The sequence below is a fragment of the Bidens hawaiensis genome, unplaced genomic scaffold, assembly GCF_021521415.1.
Source record: "Bidens hawaiensis isolate Kalapana, Puna unplaced genomic scaffold, B.hawaiensis_p1.1 tig00002839_1, whole genome shotgun sequence".
In the NCBI taxonomy this organism is placed as follows: Eukaryota; Viridiplantae; Streptophyta; class Magnoliopsida; order Asterales; family Asteraceae; genus Bidens; species Bidens hawaiensis.
Genome location: NW_027491153.1, coordinates 916,973 through 940,645, shown reverse-complemented (window position 1 = coordinate 940,645; position 23,673 = coordinate 916,973). Strand labels below are relative to the sequence as shown.

General features: G+C 33.7%; 1 long non-coding RNA gene across 1 annotated transcript; it reads right to left on the bottom strand.

Annotated features, from left to right (window-relative positions):
- Positions 1–74: 74 nt before the first annotated feature.
- Positions 75–22,517, bottom strand: LOC143621333 (uncharacterized). The gene is made up of 3 exons (XR_013151493.1): positions 22,456–22,517; positions 283–359; positions 75–209 (listed from the first exon to the last, which is right to left on the bottom strand). It is a non-coding gene; the product is annotated as an uncharacterized LOC143621333 (long non-coding RNA).
- Between the last annotated feature and the right edge of the window lie 1,156 nt (positions 22,518–23,673).

Genomic DNA, 23,673 nt, shown 5'->3' with positions numbered 1-23,673 from the left:
ATTAAACAACATAACCATATTCAATAAATATGTTAATAAAACAATAGGAAACTATTGAAATGTATCACAGATGCGCAAAAACATTACCCTTTGTTCTCTCTTGTGTAACTAAACCACTCAACTCACCCACGTTCCAGGGCTTGCAACAGCTTCAACATCGGAAAGAACATCATCTACCGTCGCTTCGCTGTCAACTTCGTCTTGCAACCCTAAGACATTCGATCTGTTAGTAAATGAAGAACAAAATATGATGAAAATTAAAGAATGTTTTAACAAAATTACCTGAAAGATGTGATGCGTGCCTGCTATGAACAATCAACATGTTATGAAAATGATTATTAACGTATAGTGCGAGAACCCTTCAACACACAAATTAAAGCAATCGTCAGAACATGAATTAGGATATACGCATACAAAAGATCAGATCATATCGATAATTATAGAACAGAGACGAAACAAACGTACACACACAGAATAGTCAGAATATGAATTAGGATTGGAGCACCGATCATGGCTAAGCGGCCGTCAAATGAATTGAAATTGAATATGAACAACCCTAGCTATGTGTGTGTATATATATACACGCACACCAGGGTAAACCCTAATTCTTAGGAAGTTTAAACTGTACGAAAAATATAATGGACTTTTTTATTTGGGCTTTATCGATTCAGCAGGGCTAAATAGAATGAATAATACTACTAGTCAGTTTTAACCAAAAATAAAACACTAGTAATCTTGCAATTGTAGATAATTTATTATTTTTTCCAAAACAATTAGAAACCTAGTCCAACTTATAGAAAATCTAGTATAAACGGGATATGTTAAATATAAATATGGATATATTATGATATTAATATAACACGTACCCGTATTTAAGGTAAAATCTATGATAACGGCATCTATGATAACGACAAAATCAACCCAAATAAAACTCATATTTTATAGATTCCAAATACAAGGGCTTAACTTGTCACACTAAATTTATGATGAGATCATGGAGAAAATTAAAATGTAGTGCAAAAGTTCAAAGAAAAACAAATAAACAAGGATGTAATAAATATGTTTTAACTTTTAAGTGGGTTATGGAGGAGTCGGATTATGGGTGTGGGCGTTGTTAACGGAGCTACGTGTGAGCTGTGAAGGAGCTGAATTATCGGTGTGTGAGTTGTGAAGCTATATTATTAGAGGGTGGCTATGAGGGATCGGGATTGGCAATGACTGTGGGGAGCTGAATTATCAACGTGTGAGGTGTGAAGGGCAAGATTACGAGAGTGTACATTGTGAAGGAGTCAGTACCACAACATACACAATTTTCCCTAGAATATAACAAAGATTTAGTAAATCATGAATAATGAAATTATGTTGTGCACATTTTAGGAAAGATTAGCATACACACACGGAGAATATTTACTTAATTGATGATCGATTAGTTAAACATGACACATTAATTCATTATTCAAAACCACCTCACAGAGAAGTTGTTGAATCAACATGTTGTACGAAATAAAAGTTTATAATGATCAAATAATTGTTATTCACGGCTATGAGACCTAGAATGATTAATAAAAAGTGAAGTTGTACGATTGATATAGCATAGGTTTACGGCTAGTAATTAACATAAGTGGCGGATTTAGGATATAATTTAGGGCTAGCACAACTCTTTTTACCGTTAGACATGTACCTAATTGATTTATCGTCTCCATATTTGAAAGGATGAAATCGAGCTATTACATCGTCTTTGTTAATTTATCAAATGTTTTTCTTTTGACCACACAAACCAATTACATAATGAGCCAAAACCGACAATGCTTTTTCGAAGTTGACCAACGTTGATATGGATAACATTTGTGTTTTAATAAATGATCATTTGTCCCAACATAAACTCATAGGCCCTCTCTTTGTCTTTTAGTTATTCAATTATCTTTTCAAGCCCACACATTGCATGAGCAATACGGGGTCGCCAAAACCTATTCCATCATCCCACAAACTTAGCAGCTTTGTGAAATAGGCGGAAACAATTAACCCTTATTGTTGAGTGGTGGCTAAGGATCGTTTTAACTCATACGCCTTGGGTGCACTCTCCTTTCCAAAACTCTCTTGCAAATCGCTCCGGATTTCGGTTGCCGTTTTGGCATATTTCACACTGCCACGGATCTCCTTCTCCATTGTAGCCAATCCTTAATCATTGCGTCACAACGCATGTAGGGCATATATTGAGCAGAATTTGTTTTTAGTTTCTTTAATGAGCCATTGATGAATCCAATCATGTTTTTCGCGAACAAGAAATTCATCATCTCAGCAGCCCAATCACTATAGTTTGTGTCGGTAATTAACTCGTTTTACGTGAAGTTATCTAGGGTAGTCGGAAGAGTGTAAGTTAAGGGGAGAGGTATGATCGATGGCCTCTCCATCATTTTTGGTTTATGGAGGTTTGTCTCCGACCATTGAAACAACCCGTTAGGATTTTGTTTAGGTTTGGGATCGATATAGCTATGATACCATACACCAAAAGGTTAATATTTTATTAAATTATTAATTGTTTGATTAAATACATATACAGCCAAAGAAAAGAATAGGAAACTAAGTCATTTCCTTAAATCAAGGAAATGTAGGGAACAAGATATGAGAATATAAATATTGAAAATATATGATTTCCAATATAGTTTGGGAAAAAATCAATCCTGTGACATTCTTCAGTTTTTCATAAATTCACTACAACATATATAAACGCCAATAGAATCAATGTGAAATCCTAAATTTCTTTAATCCATGCTTAAGATAATTGAAGCAAAAACAAAATAAAAAAATATATTTCTGACATGATGAAAGCTATCTTCTTTACCTGATATCTTCAAATACTACTGAAAGAGCCTCATAAATTGTTTCCTTCTACCTTGTCAAAGATCGAAAATCATGGAGAAAATGTTGGGTTAACTTATCACACTAAATTTGTGATGAGATCATGGAGAAATTTAGAATCTGGTGCAAAAATTCAAAGAAATACAAATAAACAAGGACATAATAAATATGCTTTAACTTTAAAGTGGGTTATGGGGGAGCCGGATTATCGGCTTGTGAGCTGTGAAGGATCCGGATTATGGGTGTGGGAGTTGTTACCATAGTTGTATTATTTGCGTGTGAGTTGTGAAGAAGCCGAATTATGGGTTTGTGAGCTGTGAAGCTAGATTATGAGAGGGTGGCTACAAGCTAGGAACCATGATTGACAATGACTTTTACACTTTTTTAAGGTTGTGGGGAGCTGAATTATCAACGTGTGAGGTGCGAAGGGCTAAATTACGGGAGTGTATATTGTGAAGGAGTCGGTACCACAATATACACTATTTTTCTAGAATATAACAAAGAGTTAGTAAATCATAAATAATGAAATTAAGGTGTACACTTTTTAGGAAAGAGTAGCATGCGCGTACGAAGAATATTGACTTAGTTGATGATCGATTAGTTCAACATGACATATTAATTCTTATCCAATACCATGTACGGAATACAAGTTTATAACGATCAAATAGTTGTTATTTACGGTTATGAGACCTAGAATGCTTAATAAAAAGTGAAGTTTTAAGATGCTATAGCTGATGGTTGGTTAACTTGTATATAGTTTAGTTTGTTTATTTCTTAGTTTTAATCGTTTATTGTAGGAATTTTAATACTTCATACGCGTTTATTGTATTTCAATTCATGAGCGTTAAAGTACTCAGTTTGGACCTGTTGAGGCACGGGATGAAGACCCGGGACATCCAGCATGCATTACGAGAAAGATTAAAGATTGTTGCCGGTGACATATCCCATCACGATACGCGATGGGCATGCTTAGAGACCCATCGCGTATCGCGATGGGGGTGCGGATGGGAAAGTTAGGGCTTTATTGTTATTTTCACCATTCTCGACCTTAACTCCGTTTTTATCAACGAAGGCGATTTCCAGAGATTGGAGAAGGAGATTCCATCATTCTAGACCGTGTCGAGACCATATACATGTTCCATTTCATCATTATTGACGATTCCATGATGTCGAGGCTCTACTAATCTCTCCAATTCATTCCAGGGATGTAAAGTTTGTATTTATTTCAGTTTTGATTGTAACCAAGAACATACTATTTGTAATTGTCTTTGATTGATCTATGAGTATTGACATTTAGCATTGTTGTGCATTCAATCAGTTTAGGTTTACGTTGATCAGAATGATTAGTTTATCGGTTGCTATAGTAATTGCTCATAAGGTTGTTTAACTAGTTTGAATACAACGAAGCACACAATTGCTCTTAGTTGAGTCACACTGGCAGAGACCGTTTGATAACCAGTGCCGTGTGTTAGCAATTGTTGGTGCCTAAGATTTAACTCGTTAATCAGTCTTTAGTCAGTCTGTGATAATAAATCTGTTAGGTTGCATGAGAAACTATTTACTGCATTCTTGAACCCCGGGGATAAGTCTTCTTTGTTAATTGCTTGAATTCGTAAATTTGCTTAATCAATATTTAAACCAACTTATTTGCTTGTGTGATCAGCACTAAATTCTGTTACTTCATAATATTAGAATTCTATTACACAATTACATTGACCACATACTCCTGGTAGATACGATACCTTATTTACCCTATCTACTTAGGTTATTTAGGTTTTTGCACGACTCGAACGACAGTCGTCAATAGCATAGGGTTATGGCTAATAATTAACATCAGTGGCGAATTTAGGACATAATATAGGGCTAGCACAACTCTTTTTACCATTAAACATGTACCTACTAGATTATCCTCTAAGGCCTTTGAAAGCATAAAATCAAGCCATTACATCGTATTTGTTAATTTATTAAATGTTTTTCTTTTGATCACACAAACCAATTACATAATGAGCCATAAGCATTTAATCATTACAAACAGTCATACTATTCAATTAAGGTTGCATGGTAATAAAAAATAACATATGAATCACAAAACCGACAATGATTTTTCAAGTTGACCAACATTGTTATGATTTTGACATTTACTTAATGAAGTATGCTTACTCTCATTGTCCCACTTTTAAACTTTAAAGTCTACCTTTTCCATTGTTAGGCTCAGCGCTATGGGCGCCTAAATGGGTGGCGAAGGGGCGCAGACGGCGTAACACCGCCAGGGGGAACGATGTAACAATTCGGATTTCCATTTCTTATTTGGTATTTGTTACCCGACCCATTTCTATGTTCGGGGAGTTTTATCAATAAAATATCGCGTCTATCGAGCTATTATTATTTGGTTATTATATTTATGTAATTAAACAAAACAAAGATCAAATATATACATTTTTAAGCCTTAACCATACTTTAACCCCACTTTGTCTCCATCTCTATAGTTGAAGGACTAAATTGCAACATCTGTAATATTAATACTTATTCAACCCGTTTACCTGATAACCTAACCCATACCCTTAATCAAGCCGTATCCGGATCATGCCTTGAACCATAATTCTTGTCGTAATCTTGGAATTGATTTGTGCTTATTACTCCTCATGCCATATTCGGCTTCACCGACATTGTTAATTACGAAATCTATATCGTATTGATACGTATTAACATTATAACCTAATCTTCTTAACCTAAATCAGGATTATACCTATCAAGTAAACCATAAATCAATTATTTTGGTCTGCATCATCCTTTTCACATTGCCAATTAAACCCCAATATTAATTAGATTAATACAGCTTGCTTGTACCTGTTCTAAGTCACGTCTTGGCCGGCCGTTCAGCGTTCTAATTAACCTGCAATTAAACATCAATAAAGGTAATTGATTACATTAGTCTGTGCATTTTGATGTCTGGATCAATAACCCTATAAACAATCGGCCAAACATTAAGTGTTTTTGGCTGATTGACGATTATAGGGTTCATAATATTATTTGGGTTTATGTCTGTGTGTTTAATGTTATTATTTCTGCAATGTAAACTAACTGACACCCTGCTCAACTGGCTTGGGGTGTGGGCGTTTAAGTCTTGAGGGGCTGGAGAGGCTAAAGGGCAGGGGCTCGAGCCCCTCAGACCCGTTTTGCACCTTTTAATTTTTGGAAAATTATTTGGTTATCATAACAATAACTTTAGACAATTAAATTACTTTATAAATATTATAGATATACTATCTAACTAATATTTAATAAAAACGACATATTAACTAGTCGTTTTTCCGAACCCTTATTAAAACCTATGCGTATATGTGTGTGTATATAATATGCATTAAAAAGGTTTAATTAATAAAGATTTAATAAGGACTTGGTTTAAAATACATGATTAAAATATAAAAATATATCTTATTATTTTAAATAATTGTTGGTCAAATATTGATATAAACATATATTTATATTATTTATTGCAACTATAATACTTATAATTGAAAATGATTATGTTTGTTTTAGTTATATATGTTTTACTAACATTTATAAAATAAAATTTAATTAAATTATTTTAAACACACAATACTCGTTCATATCTCAAGATTTCTTTAGTCCATTTATTAAATCGTATTGTTCTACGATATTTACTCTTGCTTAGAATTTGTCTGGGCTAATTCTCGGCGAGCATAACATATAATATTTATTATTCGCATACTTTTGCTTATATGCTAAGGTGAGTAATTAATCACCTTCTTTTACTTGTTTTTCAAACTTTTGGGGACACATACGTATTTATATTATTTACATATTATTAGTATTTACATTAGCAACTGTTAACCTTGTGTGTTATCAATTAATTGTCTAAATTGCTATTTATTACTTGTTTATTTGAACGCATTCGGAGCGGTCCATCATTATAATCACATCATGTCGTAGTGGTCGGCGTCCAATCACATGACAATGGTTTCATCGACAACTCAATTGCTCACCCATGGTAACCAATGCCTGGTTCGCATGGCTACGGTTTAGCCCACACATTATTATCTGTTTGAAATATTTACATGCTATGGCTTGATTGTATATCTTAAAAGGACAATTTTCTCATTTTTCTCATATTATATTAAATTGAATTAACTGGTGTTTCACTCACTCAACCTATTGTTGACCAAATATATCTATTTTATACGCATATGTAGGTTTTAGATTGAATTGATTGCAAGGTTGGTGGAGATTTAAATGTTGCTTTAAGTTAGAAGAACGTTATCAAGACACCAATTTTTCTACACTTAAATTTGTCTAATTAATTGTTTTTGATTTAATGATTGTTAGGAATGTAAGCAAACCGGACGTCCAGCGAGGTCGTCTGTTCGGCAAGATGTTCGTTTAGGTTTGTCTTTTAATAAACGAACTGGACATGGAAAAAAATTTCGTTCGATAATCTTAATGGATGAAAACGGACAAAGGCCAGGTCCGTTTAATAGTGTCCGTGAACGTCCGTTTGATTACGTACGCCCGGTTAGGTTTGTGTATGTCCGTTCGTTGTTAATGACATATTAGTGTATGTTGTTCATTAGTGTCCTTTAATGTTCATATGTTCGTTTGTCCATTAATTTTCATGTGTTTATTTGTCCATCAGAGTCTAGTAGCGTCTGTTTGTCCATTAGTGTCCGTTAACGTCCGTTTACAATATTGATGGACGGACACGAACAAACTCAATTTCTTAATGGACGGACAAGAACATGAATTTTCGATTGGTTGAGTGTTCGTGAACCGTTCGTTTGTCCGTCAAATACTTAACAGACGACACGGACAAGCTTGTCCGTGTCCGTCCGGTCCGTGTACACCTCTAATGATTGTAATTTATTATTTGACATTGTTTGGATTTATTTGAATATTTAATTTAAATTAATAGATATTACCACTTTTAAATTTGTGCGTGATAGTATACCTTGAGAGCTGTGAACAATCAGCTCGTGTCGCGGCGTTTCTGCCTTAGGTTAGGGTGTGACAGACGACCGGTGCACTTGGATAATTTTGGTGGGACCTCCTCATTTTCAACGGTCACATGACCGTTTAAAATTTAAAAAAAATCCAAAATTATTATTATTATTATATATGTGTGTGTATATATATATCTATAAATATACATATAGGAGTGGGATCTAGAGAGAACTCCTCTTAAAGAGAGAACTAGAGAACTAATAAGGAATTATTTTTATACATATCTATATTTATGATTACAAATTTGAAAATTAGTTTTTATACATATCTATGTTTTTTAATACATATTTAAATTTATAAGTACATAAATTTTGCACATATGCAAACTTGTGATTAATACATGTAATCAAAAATTTATATAGAAAATATGTAATAATACTCTTAAATAGTATTAATATAAATTTTTTTTTAAAAATGTTTGGTTGTTAAGAGTTCCTAAATGTTCTTAAATTTTTTATTAAACCAATCAAATTTTTTCTATTTAGATATTATTATTTTAAGCATATCTTAAATATTAATTCTTTAAATTTGTTTAAGTATTTTACACATATTACTTTTAGTTTTTGGTGATTTTGTAAATAATAAAGAGTGATGTTTCTAAAATGATAATCGATAATATTAATCCTCACAATAATAATCCATATAGAAAATAAACTATTCAATCAATAATCATTTTAATCACAAAACATAATTCAATTCGCATCGAAATCTTAATTCATCAAATCATGTTATATCTCTTATAATTAATTTAATATTATTTTATTTAACTAGGAATTCTTGACGGTATATCCCGAAGGGTTCATCTCTCTCTCACATCATCACTTATATTTCGTTCATCCGAGCAGGTGAGTAATCACTCCCCTTTTACTTATTTCACTACGTGAAAATTGACCTTCGGCCACATGAAAAAAGTGTGGCCATAGGCCTTTAGCCACACACATTTGGTTCAAGTCATATGTGTCCAAAGGTCGCGACACCGTGGGTATGATATGGCCACACACAGTTTTTAGTGGCCTTATGTAGTGATAAGTGTGGCTAAAGGTTACAAGCATTAGTTGCTGGCCATCAAGAATCCTCTCCAATAAGTGTGGCTAAACGGTAGAAAATGGCCACATGACTATTACTATGAGTGACCATTGCACATATACAGCCACATGAATTCATGTTTCAGCCACATGAATTTTATAATAATGTGGCCAATAGGGTTGTGTTAAGTTTGCATTGTGACCTATACCGTGTGGATATAGCAAAGAAATGGCCACTTAAATTAAAAATAGAGTGGCTAATTATATCATACAGACACTAGAAATTACATTAAAAGTGGCTAAAAAATTTGCTTGCCACCCAAACACTCCTTTGTAGATTATAGTGTGGCTATTGTCTTACCGTTTGTCACACATAATGCTTTTTGTAATTTAAAGTGTGGCTATTGTCAAAATTATCGTCACACATAGTGAGGTATTTTGTGGCTAATCATATCATATAGACACTGGAGGTTATTGTCAATGTGGCTAAAAATGTGAACTTGTCAGTCAAACACTCTTTTGTAGTTTGTGGTGTGGCCATTGTTTTACCGTTTGTCATACATAATGCTTTTGTAATATAAAGTGTGGCTATTATCATACTTTTGATCACACATAGATAAATGTGGCTATTTCATAAGTTTAACAAACACAATAACATAAATTCAAAACAAGTTTACATTAACAAACCTTCACTAATAAGTTATGAATTCAAAATATTTGAAACTACTACTAATTACTACCGACCTCAAACTTTCTCATAAACTAATAAAATTGTTTTTGCCTCCTTTCTTCGTCTTCCTTAAGTTCTTTCTCCATTTATTTCATTCGTTGCGCTCGTTCTTCCAACTCGTTTCTTGACTTCTTTTCATCCTTTTCCATTTCGGCTCTAACTTTTTGAACCTAAAATTGTTAAAATATTAGCATCATAACTAGTAAAGGGTTAATGTGAGGCGAAACCTCAAAGCACGACGACTATCACGCACAATCACATTAGACATAATGTATACACAAAAAAAAACTTGAATCGACGACTTGTTGGTGATAATAATCAATGTCAACTGTACTAAAAAGTCCTAACATGTATTCACACATCGTATCATGGCAAATCAACCAAACATTCATCATACAACTTAACTTATGATCACTTAGTTCACATGACAGATTATAGCATGTACAAATTGATTTTATTCACTAAGAAAAGATTAAGTATAAATTCTACAAAATTTACCACAGTAGAATATATGAATTAGGTTTCTCAAAAAAAATTTATAATATTTTTCTCATACATACAAAACTCACAATAATTCAACCATTAAAGATATGTACCAACAGTTCAGCAGATTGCACAACAAACACTTGTTTAATGGTTCTATCGACTCATTAATCTAAATTGTGAAAGACCAATTGGGTTGTCTTCAAAAATCATAATACTAAATTTTAGAACTGGAAACAACCCGTTTGGTTTTGTCATTAGGGAGTTATGGTGCCGGAAAGACAGACCAAAATATAACTCCCCGAATCAGCTTTGACCAGTGTTTTTGTAAAATCATAAAAACTATTCAAAATGTGTCCAAAAATTACAAACTTTACCTTTCTGGAAACTAGACTCATAGTGCTATATCCTAGAATCAAAAATCATTCAGTAATCATCGTTTAACATCAAGTTACATACCAATAAATAAACGAAAACCAATCTGTCAGCAAACTGTTGTCATCAAACAAGTGAAATATATACCTTTTTAGCGATGAAAGAAGATGTACTAAGCTTCAATTACAAGAAATAACACTTAAAATTGAAAATACCCAAACTTGGTTCTTAGGGTTCTTCACACTCAACACGAATCCGGCAAAAAACGAGATAGAATTGATGAAAACCGACACCACACGTGAATTCCTCTCGCAAAAATAATTAGATTAGAGCCCGGAATAAAAGGATTTGGTTAAAAATTGAGTGAGTTAGAGAATTAATGATTGAGGATTATGGTGGGTGTAAAGAGATGAAGAAGAATAATAATAAGAAGGAATGAAGAGAAAGAAAAAAAAGGTAGGTTAAATATGTGGTCAAATTAAATTTAAGAATAGGAGGGTAATTCAAAATTTTTTGAAGAAAAGAGGGGGTTGAATTTAATTAGAAATTTTGAGAGAAGTGAAATTAATATGAACTAAATATGAATTTAATTTATTTTTAATAATTAAAATAAAGAGTTGTTAGTGTATATATATATATATATATATATATATAACAACTAATTAAAACTTATATAATATAAAAAAATTGCATTTTAAATATAAAAACATATAAAATAAATACAAGTGAAATTTATAGTTGTTCTAAAAGAGTTGTATAAGAGTGTAGTAATCAGTGTTAACCCCCAATAAACCATACTTTTATTAGTGGGTCATACTAGTTCTTGATCGGTGTTAGTGTCCCGTTATAACATCTATCATGTCACAATTGCTCTAAAAGAGTTGTATAGGACTGTCATTAGTCATGGTTAGGTGTTAACGCCTGAAACACACCATACTTTCGTCAATAGACCTTATTTGGCCTTGATTTGTGTCAATGGCCCAACATGTTATACATTCATCAATGGGCCTTGATTGGTATTAGTGGTCATTATAGCATCTATCATGTCCCCGTTGCTACAAGAGGGTTGTATATGATTGTAGTGAGACATAGGCATGTGTCAACGCCCGATAACATGTCATACTTTTATTAATGGGCCATATTGGGCCTTGATTGTTGTTAATGACCAATATCGTCTCTATCATGTCATAGTTACGTTAACAGGTTGTATAGGAGTGTAGTGAGTCATAGTTGGTCGTCATACTTTGCATTAATGGGCCGTCTTGGGCCTTGATTGTTGTTAGTGACCTATTTTAGTCTCTATCATATCATAGTTGCTTTAAAAGGGTTGAATATGAGTTTAGTGAGTCATGGTTTGGTTACGCCTAATAATATGTCATACTTTCATCAGTGGGCCTTATTGGACCTTGATTGTTGTTAATGGCCAGTATGGGTCTATCATGTCATAGTTACGTTAACAGGTTGTATAGGAGTGTAGTGAGTCATAGTTGGTCTCATCAAATGGAGTTGATTGGTATTAGTGGCCCGTTATATCACCTATCATGTCATAGTCGCTACAAGGAGGTTGTATATGAGTGTAGTGAGCCATAGTCATGTGTCAACGCCCAATAACAAATTATACTTTTATTAATGGAACATATTGGGCCTTGATTGTTGTTAATGGCCCAATATATCTATATCATGTCATAGTTAATTTAACAGGTTGTATAAGAGTGTAGTGACTGATAGTTGGTGTTAACGCCCAGTAGCATGTCACACTTTGCATTAATGGGCCGTCTTGGGCCTTGATTGTTGTTAGTGACCCATTGTAGTCTCTATCATATCATAGTTGCTCTAAAAGGGTTGAATATGAGTTTAGTGAGTCATAGTTTAGTTAAAGCCCAATAATATGTCATGCTTTCATCAATGGGCCTTATTGGACCTTAACTAGTGTTTGTGGCCCATTATAGCCTTTATCACATCATAGTGGCTCTAAGAAGGTTGTATAGGAATGTCATTAGTCATAGTTAGATGTTAATGGCCGACAACATGTGATACTTTCATCAATAGGTCTTATTGGGCCTTGTTGGTGTTAGTGGCCCATTATAGCCTTTTTCATGTCATAGTCGCTCTAATGGCCATATTAGTGCTTGTAATCTCTTAGTGGCCTATTATGACATGTGATATGTAACATTAGATATTTAAGGGTTATATCGTGTTATAGGGAGTCATGTTAGACCATAATAGACAAATACAAGTCATACATGTCCTAATGGGCCATATTGGGCCTTGAAATCTCTAATGGCCCATTATGCATATAATTTTAAATTGTGTCTTAAGAGGTACAACTCGCCTAACCCGTCGATATACATTAAACATAGGGGTGGCAAATGGGTTGGGTTGGGTCAAAATCGGTTATGGGTCGGAACGGGCTAGGGTCGAAATGTGTCAGGGTTGGAACGGGTCAACTAAAAAAAAGGTTGTTATGGTTGGGTCGGAACGGGTCAGGGTCAAAAGGTTCGGGTCATAATGGGTCCGGGTCAAAATGGGTCAAGGTCGGAACGGGTCAAAACGGGTCTCGAGTCTTTTTTTTTGAACAAGGACAACGGAGGAAATGTTTTAATTTTATCATTAAAATTCATGTTCCAGTCCAGTTCGTTTCAGCACTTAACAACTCATTTTACAGCAAAAAACATGCTAAACAACTCGTTTCAGCGATTTTTCATTCCGTTTCAGCACTTAACAGCTCGTTTTAACAGCAAACGGCATGTTAAATAGCTCGTTTCAGCAAGTTTTCAGTTCGTTTCAGCACGTAACAGCTTGTTTTTACATCAAACATCATGTTAAACAGCTCGTTTCAGCGATTTTTCAGTCCGTTTCAGCACTTAACAGCTCATTTCAGCACTTAACAGCTCGTTTTTACAGCAAACAACATGCTAAACGGCTCGTTTCAGCGACTTTTCATTCTGTTTCAGCACTAAACAACTTGTTTTAACAGCAAACAACATGTTAAACAACTCGTTTCAGCAAGTTTTCAGTTTGTTTCAGCACGTAACAGCTCGTTTTTACAGCAAACATCATGTTAAAAAGCTCGTTTTATCGATTTTTCAGTCCATTTCAGCACTTAACAGCTCGTTTTTACAGCAAACAACATGCTAAACAGCTCGTTTTAGCAATTTTTCAGTCCGTTTCAGCACTTAACAGCTCGTTTTAACAGCAAACAGCATGTTAAACAGCTCGTTTCAGCAAGTTTTCAGTTTGTTTCAGCACGTAACAGTTCGTTTTTACAGCAAACATCATGTTAAACAGCTCATTTCATCGATTTTCCAGTCCGTTTCAGCACTTAACAGCTCGTTTCAGCACGTTTTGACCAATTTTGCAGCAATTCAGCAATAAAAAGTCAACAATTCAGCTCGTTTTTGCCCATTTAAGCAGGTTACATAACCAATACTTCAAAACGTTTTGTGTTTTTAATCCAGAAAACAAGTATAGGCAAACGTTTAGTGTTTTCAAAACTAGTATGCAAGTATGTCCGTGTTTTCAATCCAAAACCTGGTGTCACGTGTAACAGAGTTTTCTCAAAACTAAATGAATGTATTTGACTCGTTAACTATTACCTGGTACAAGTGTTTTAAGTTATGAGAGTATGTTCAACAACACATGACTCTAAGACCCACATATGAACTCACACACAAACACAAACTTGACCCGACGAATCGTTGGTGATAATAAGTAATGTCAACAGTACCGAAAGTCCTAACATGTATCCACACATCATATCATGGTAAAGCAACCAAATATTCATCATACAACTTAACTTATGATCATTCAGTTCACGAGACAGATTCTAGCATGTACAAACTGATTTTATTCACAAAGAAAAGATTAAGGATAAATTCTACAAAATTTACCACAGTATGATATATGAATTAGGTTTCTCAAACAATTTTTATTATATTTTTCTCAAGCATAGAAAACTCACAATAATTCAACCATTACAGATAGGTACTAAGAGTTCAGCAGATTGCGCAACAAAAACTAGTTTAATGGTTCTATCAACTCATTAAACCAAATTGTGTAAGACCAATTGGGTTATCTTTTAAACTTATAATACTAAGTTCCAGAAGTGGAACCAACCCGTTTGGGTTTGTCATTAGGGAGTTATGGTGTCCGAAAAATGGACCAGAATATAACTCCCCGAATCAGCTTTGACATATGTTTTTGTAAAATCATAAAAGGTATTCAATACTCATCCAAAAATTACAAAATTTACCTTTCTGGAAACTAGACTCAGAATACTATATCCTAAAATCAAAAATAGATCAATAATCATCATTTAACAGCGAGTTACAGACCAATCAATAAATGAGAACGAATCTGTCAGCCAACTGTTCTCAACAAAACTCAAACCCTAACATGTTTATGACATCACTAGGGTTCTAATTAATCATGTTAAAAACCCGCGTTAGAAAATATAAATCCAACAATGATAAAAAGTAAAGATTCAAAAATGTCACTTGCAACTTGTATCAAGATTGTTTAAATTAGAACGAATACTAATCGATTAAATCCAAGACCTAATTACTTACATTCAAACCCTTGAACACCCAAATTTCTCAAAATTAAAGTATAACTCACCTACCTAACCAAGATGAGCTTCAATCGATGTTAATGAGTGATGAAAGTATTAGCGGCAGGTGATGGATTAGGGTTCAGATTGGTTACTGAAGGGTGGATGTCTGGTTGGTCACACAAAAGAATTAGAATGTGGCTATTAATTATCAATAGTCACACTTTTGTTTTAATGTAACTGTTAGCTTTTAGCCATACATAAAAATTTATATCTGGCTATAAAATAATGCTTTATGGTCACATAAACCCCTTAAGTGTGACCACATGTATAAGCTTTTAGCCACATATGAAACAATTAAAGTGTGGCCATTAACTACTAACGGTCACACATTTTGTTTGCTGTCACCGTTAACTTTTAGCCACATATAAAACTTATAAGTGGCTAACAAACAATACTCTATGGTCACATATACCCGTAAGTGTGGCCATATGTATTAGTTTTTAACCACATTGTTATCAAACTACTGTGAGCGTAGATCATATTTGGCCATAGTTTACTAAGTGTGGCAAGTAAAAGTCACAATTTTTTATGAATGTGTGGCTAACGGTTTCGAACAACTGTGTTTTTTGTCACACTAATTGAAAAAGTGTGGCTAAATGTTCCAGCAGGTGTGATTTTTTGCCACAAAAATCTAATTTATGTGGCTAAAGGTTCTAAATCGTGTGTTTTTTGTCACACGAATTGAAAAAGTGTGGCTAAATGTTCCAGCAGGTGTGATTTTTTGCCACAAAATCTAATTTATGTGGCTAAAGGTTCTAACATGTGTGTTTTTTGTCACACGAATTGAAAAAGTGTGGCTAAATGTTCCAGCAGGTGTGATTTTTTGCCACAAAAATCTAATTTGTGTGGCTAAAGGTTCTAACAGGTGTGTTTTTAGTCACACGAATAACAAATGTGTGGCGAAAGCGATTTTTAGCCATACATTTAGACCGAGGTGTGGCAAACCGCCCAGAGCATGTGTGTGTCTAAAAGCCAATATTCACGTAGTGTTTTTACCGTTTTGGGGACATATACGTATCTTATGTATTTATCTATTATCTACTTTTCAAAACCGCAGTTGTTTAATCCTTGTGTGTATATCAGTTTATGCATAACTTGCTATTTGCTTACTTGCTTTATTTGAGCCGCAATCGGAGAGGTCCAACATATTCTCAGTCTAGTATGATCAAACGACCGTCGTAGTGGCCAAAGTCCGAATCATTGACAATGGTTTCACTGACATCTCATTTTGGTAACCAATGCCCATTGGCAAGGCAACGGTTTAGCCATTTCTTTATGGTTGTTTGTTTGTGTATGTGCTATGATTTAACTGTTTATCTAACAGGAACAGTTTGCGTCTTTCTTTATTAATTATATATGATTACTGTTGTGTCTTAAACTGATGTTTTACTCACTCAACATGTGTTGTTGACAAAAAATATATTTTATACGCATTTGCAGGTTATCAGCTTGGTTGTTTAGCAAGATGAAGATCACGTAGAGATGCATTTTAGGATACAAACTTAATTAATCATTGTTATAATTTCTTGATACTTGATGTACTTAAATGTAATTGTTTCATTTAAATAAATTAAATAGATATTGTCATTTATCAACTTGCATGATAGTAACCTTTGAAAGCTGTGAGCAATCAGTTCACGCCCCGTCATTTCTGCTGTAGGTTGGGGTGTGACACTGTAACTTTCGTTACTTTTCAAACCAAAAATCCGAACCATTTTAAATTTTCGGTTTTTATTTATAAACGTATGTATAAATATAAATATATATTTCAAGTTTCATCATATGCATTTCTATTATGTTCGTTAACCGACAAGTTTTGGTGTCTCGATGTATTCGTATCTTTTGTTTATTATCTCTACAATATTCTCAATAATTCAAGTATAATTCAATCGTTTTCTATTCATTTCGTTTAATTTACAAGACTCTGACATTTAAATTTTTACTTAAACGAGTTCTGAACTATTCGAGCATAATACGAAAAATGTTGAAGCTTATAGACTTCTATGTCATTGTTATAACATTCTAAAGTTCAAGGTTCAAATGGTAACTCTAGTTTATGTTGATTTAAAAGAAATGTGAAAGTCCAGGGGTTAAAGTGTAAATAATTCAAAATATATAGTATTAATAAAAGACCAGCGCCTCCCCCCATTTCCCTCACGTTTTTCCGGCGACGGCGGTGGAACTCCAGCGACCTTCAAAACACATAAAAACGCTCCGTTTCGATCCGTTAATATATCCAAACGTCATCTCCACTAATTCTAAACATTAATGCGTGATTAATTTCATCATTTAATAACCTAATTAACCCGTAATTAATCCCGACTCATCGGATTTTAACAAAAGTCGTAATAACTCGCATTTAACTTTATACGCATCAATTGACACTATAAATAATCTCTAATCCCTTATCTACAATCGTCCACAACAACATTTTAATCTAATATACACTCTAAATCTCATAATTCTTCATTAAAATCCGATTCCAGTCACCTCGCCGTTCACCATCAATCCGACGTTGTTACAGGTAATATTTATATGCAAACTGATGGGTTTTAGCCTTATAACAAAACCCCTAACTTATTTTGATCAATCATGGGGCCGTTTAACATAACTGAAACTGAGGGTTCCTAAGGATGATGATGAACATGAACTATTATATTTTAATTATTTTTTTGGTTGTTTTATCAAAAGAAAAGTTGGTCTAGTGGTTGAGTTATCTTTGTTTGGCCCCATGGACCCGGGTTTGAACCCGGGTCAGCCTGTTTTTCCTTGTTTTTATTTTTTAAATCATTTTCCTTTATTTAATAACCAAACTAAAATCTATAAAAATTATAAATTATGTTAAGTTAAATAACCTTAGTTTTTAAAACAAACTTTCAAACTCATCAAGGCTCGTAAAGCATTTATATATTTATCGTTCGTTAGACTTTAAAATCCGTTAACTTATTCGTTTGGTCAAAATATGATTTACCAACAACAATAAAAATTCCGTAACATTATAATATTCAAAATTGATATTAATCTTGCAATGTAAACTAATATTAAATTAATAAATTTGTTAAAATTCGTTAATGTATAAAATAATATTATAATATCCAACTTCATAATAAAATATACATTCAACACTTCTAATTTTCGATAATTTGATTTATGTACTTTTGAAAGTTGTTAGTTAATATTTTATTTTGTACTTTTAATTCTAGTTCGTGAAGTTCAGTTTTTTTTGTTTCATTTATGCGCTATTGGTTTTATTTCAAGTCTGTCTTCAAATTCAAGGTGAGTTTTTCACACCCCTTTTTACTCTTTTACTACTTTTGGGGGTAGCATATATATTCTATCCAAATTACAATTTCGTTTATTCATTATTTACTAACTATAATTAGCTACATGAACTTGTGTGTTTACTTGTTATTTGCTCAAAATTAATTGCACGTGGATTACTTCAATATAGTATGATTATACGCCCCCCCTGTGCTCAAGACATTTGTTGTTATGAGTGAAAAATGCCTCATTATAGGAGTACGTTGGTGCACAATTCCAACTGGAAAGGACCTTACTTGCGCTTATCTGAGTACGCTGGTGCACAATCCCAGTTGGAAAGGATCTTACTTGCTCATTTACACTTGTTCATGGAATTGTATGATTTTTATGTACTTACATCAAAACTTGTGTGAACTCACCAACTATTCATTTAGTTGACATTATTGTGTGTGTGTGTGTGTGTGTATATATGTGTGTGTGTGCTACAGGTACCTTATTTAGAGGATGCTGCCATGACGTGGACATTAGTACTTAGGATATTCAACATAAATGGATAAATTGTCTAAATGTGTATTTCTTTGTATTTGTTTTACTTCTAAACTTGTGTACTTGTTGTTTGAATCAATTAATGATAATATTTTCACTTAATATTGTCACATGTGTTTTGAGCAATATGTACGTCACACCCGGGCGTAATCCGCTTTAGCCGGGGTGTTACGCTATATGACTTCATCTATTGGGAGTTTGATAACGACACGGGTGAGGTGATAATTCATTGCAAAAGCATGCACCACCTCAGATTCTTCGATGAACACGAGATATCAGGATTTGGAAAGGAAAATTTGCTTAAGCTACATGGATCTCCTTTGTGCATAGTTGAGGACGTGCGTAAGGACAATACCGACAACATCGTGGGAAAGTTCAACAAGTTTGTCGTTTCTAGTTGTTGAAAAACAACCATTTGATGAACATGAGGTGTTTTAGTATGAGTCCGAATACGAATGAAGACATAAGCTAACAAGACAAATACCAAAAGACTAGAGGGAGATTCTAGGACCCATAAATGATTAGTCTTTCATATTTGTATTTTGTATTACGCTTGTGTACGTGTTAGCTTATTAGACTTGTTCTTTTGTATGTTTGGGCCCAAGACCATTTGAATTTGAGCCCAATGGGCCGTTAATAATGAAATGCAAGTGTATGAGGTTACACACTATATATAGAGTGTGTAACTCATACACAAACTAACCTTTTGCAAAACCTTATCTTACTAACTCACAAACTCTCTCTTCTCTCTTCTTACTTTCGGCAATAACAAACTTCAAACACGATCCGAGATCTCGCTCCTAACTAGTGATCATTTCCGCTAGCTAGTGAAGAGATTGATCGAAGATAACTAGTAATAGTGTTGTTAGATTCGGTCACAGGACCTACAAAGTTAATAGAAAGGTAAAAGTTTCTTGAAATTCTCTAATTTTATTTCATATATTTAAATCCTTTTCTTTTCCTTTATTTCTTAGCAAAGGACATACCACCAGATCAGTTACCATTTCTGATGAAATCCATATACGCGTTGATCCAATGCATACTGATTTGGGTTATGTAAAAAGCCTTTTACGGATCAAACGCACAGAACTGGTCAAACCGGCTTAAAATCATCTATCTGAAGGAAGCCTTCTAATGTGCATTACTTATCTATAGAATTAAATTAGTTCTATAACAACGTTGGTTTGAGGCAAGAGTAAATATAGATTATAGTCTTTTTATATATATTTTTAAGAAGAAACAATAGTTATAAATTATTGTCTTTTTTATATACTTTTTTGTAATGATTTTATTGTACGCTTATGATAAGACAGGAAGGCGTGGAAAGAACAGTATGATGTCACAATAAGTTTTGTGATATACAATTTGTCTTGCAGTCTTTAAAATTGGCCAGTATAAGTTACAAAATTACAGGTTGCAGGGCTTGAAAACTTGGGCAATACTTGTTTTTCCAATGCAGATATGCAGTGCTTCACTCACTATGTGCTACTTGTTCAGGGTCTATATTAATGCATTCATCCAACGCTTTGTGATTTTGTGTTTTACACCTTCATTACTATTTATTTCAGTTTTCCTTTTTTTATGGTACAATTATGTCTATTTTGGGATTTCCTAACATATGACTGACTGCTTATGAATGTTATATTTTGGCTTTGCAGATAGCCATAAACAGTTCTTTTTGATCTGTGCTTTAGCCGAACACATTGCACATTATCACCAAATACAAAAAGGGTTTCTCTTTAGAAATTTGTCGACAATCTGACTTGTGCCGCTTTTTATTTTATTTTTATTTTAACTTTCTTGAACCATATTACCTGGTTAACGTCTGTTATCTGCAACCTATTTTCAGTATATAATCCTTAATGTGATTATCATATTTTTCCTCATATCATTTATGAGATATCAAATAGAAGATGTCATGAATTCATGCATTGCTTTTTAGACAGACTCCAATGTTGTTTAACCAATATAAAAGCAAACTATGATAATTTCGTCACGCATTTCTTTGGAGGTCAAATTTCAATGGTGGTACAATCAAAAACTGCCACTAACGATTTGGCTCACTAGATTTTTCAAGAAAAGGAAAAAGATTACATTATTTGTAGCAACAAAAACTAGGTTGGTTACTACATTATGTTATATCTTGTAATTATTACATGATTGCATTATTTATAAAATGATTTGTTGGATGGGTTGTGTATTGGGGCTTTAAACGACAAACATGACTAACGACATTTTAAACATTTAATGTATGCTGATAAAAGTCCTGCCACAACACACAAGTAACGTTACGAACATAACGAACTGCAACCCTAACAACCGAATTCTCATTGCCTCCCTGTTGCAACGCACGGACTCTCGTGCTAGTTACTCTTGAAATGTAAACCGAGACAGATGTGCAAGTGAAATCAATAGATGTGCAAGTGAAATCAATAAAAACATAACAGATTAAAGATGTACAACCAAACGAATGTTTACATTAAAAACTGAATGATTACAATTACCGAAGAAGTATACACCAATCAAATAAACCCCAACCCACAAAACGCTTCTTGTTCTGCATCCATACCTTGACAGATTGATTTTTGGTTGATGCAATCTTTGCACAGAACTGTTGAACACTTGCCTCGTGTTCTTCCTCAATGCGCACCACAATGCAAAAGCCAACATCCGATCTCCCTGAGTGAACTTTGTGTGCACTGCTACCAGCACCACTAGAGCTCCGCAAAAGACACACCTGCCGACCAAAAAGTATCTGTCAACGGCTTTTAGGTTAACCACGCCTGCTTAGATCTTTGTGAACTTGTTATGTTTTCACTGCAGTTTGTTCACGATTTGCCTCCATGTTTGCTGCTTCTGTAACTAATTGCCTGACCACGGTGACTAGATTCTGGAATCTGACCAGAAACATGTTTTTCCTTAGGGAAATCAACTGGCTTGCAAGTGTAGTGTAGTAATTAGTTAATTATAAAGAGTCTTTTAACGGTATAAGCTTAAATATTATTTACATGCAGACCTTTCGAAGTTGTCTAGAAACGGGTATATCATCCCGTCCTTCATCCATCCATAACCCTAACACAAATTAAAAAGCATAACCATATTCAATAAATAATTTAATAAAACAATAAGAAACTATTGAAATGAAACTACTTCACAAATGCAAAAACATTACCCTTTGTTCTGTCTTGTGTAACTCACTCACGTTACTAGAACTTGCAACAACTTCAACGTCATCATCTTCCGTTGCTTCGCTTTCTAATTTGCAGCGGTTAACATTTGTCATTTTAAAACCCTAAGATCTACATTCGATCTGTTAGTAAATGAAGAACAAAATATATATGATGAAAATGAAAGAATGTTTTAACAAAATTACCTGAAAAATATGATGCGTGCCTGCTATGAACGATCAACATGTTATGATTAACGTATGCTGTGAGCACCCTTCAGCACACATATTAAAACAATCGTCAGAATATAAATCAGGATATACGCATAAGAATGAAGATCAGATCGATAATTAATAAAAAGAGGCGAAAAAAACGTACACACACTGACTCGGCAGAACATGAACTAGGATTGGAGCACCGATCATGGCTAAGCGGCCGTCAAATGAACTGAAAACAAACAACCCTAGCTATGTATATATATATATACACACACAAGCAGGGTAAACCCTAATTCGTAGAAAGTTTTGACGGTACGAAAAATAAGATGGACCTCTTTTATTTGGGCTTTATCGATTGAACAGGGCTAAATAAAATGAATAATACTACTAGTCAGTTTTTGAAAAAGAAAAAAATTAAACCCTATCAATCTTGCAATTAGAGATAATTTATTTCTTTTTCCCAAAAAAATTAGAAACCTAGACAAGTTATAGAAAATCTAGTATAAACTGGGTATGTTTAAATATAAATATGGATGTATAAAGATATAAATATAACACGTAATCATATTTAAGGAAAAATCTACGGCAACGGCATCTATGATAACAGCATAATCGACCCCAAATGAAACTCATAATTTATAGATTCCAAATGCGGGGTTAACTTGTCACACTAAATTTGTGATGAGATCATGGAGAAAATAAAAATGCAGTGCAAAAATTTAAAGAAATACAAATAAACAAGGACATAATAAATATGCTTTTAACTTTTAAGTAGGTTATGAAGGAGTCGGATTATCGGCGTGTGAGCTGTGAAGCTAGATTATTAGAGGGTGGCTATGAGGGACCAGCATTGGCAATGACTTTTACACTTTTTCAAGGTTTGTGGGGAGCTGAATCATCAACGTATGAGACGTGAATGGGAAGATTAGAGGAGTGTATATTGTAAAGGAGTAAGTACCAAAATATGCACTATTTTTCTCGGAATATAACAAGAATTAATAAATCGTGAATAATGAATTGTATTAGCACTTTTTAGGAAAGATTAGCATGCATACGAAGAATATTAACTTAATGGATGATCGATTAGTTAAACATGGCAAATTAATTCCTTATTCAAGACCACCTCTGAGAAGTTGTTGAATCACCATGTTGTATGAAATAAAAGTTTATAACGATCAAATAGTTGTTGTTTACGGCTATGGGGCCTAGAATGTGTATGGCCATGTTTTGTATATTAGTCTTTTGTATTTACTCGTTCTATTAACGTTGTACACTAGTTAGCTTGTCAGTTTGTTTCTTGTATTTTTGGGCCGAGGCCATGTAAACAAAAGCCCATTGGGCTGTGAATAATGTTAGAATGGTGCATGGAGCTTGCACT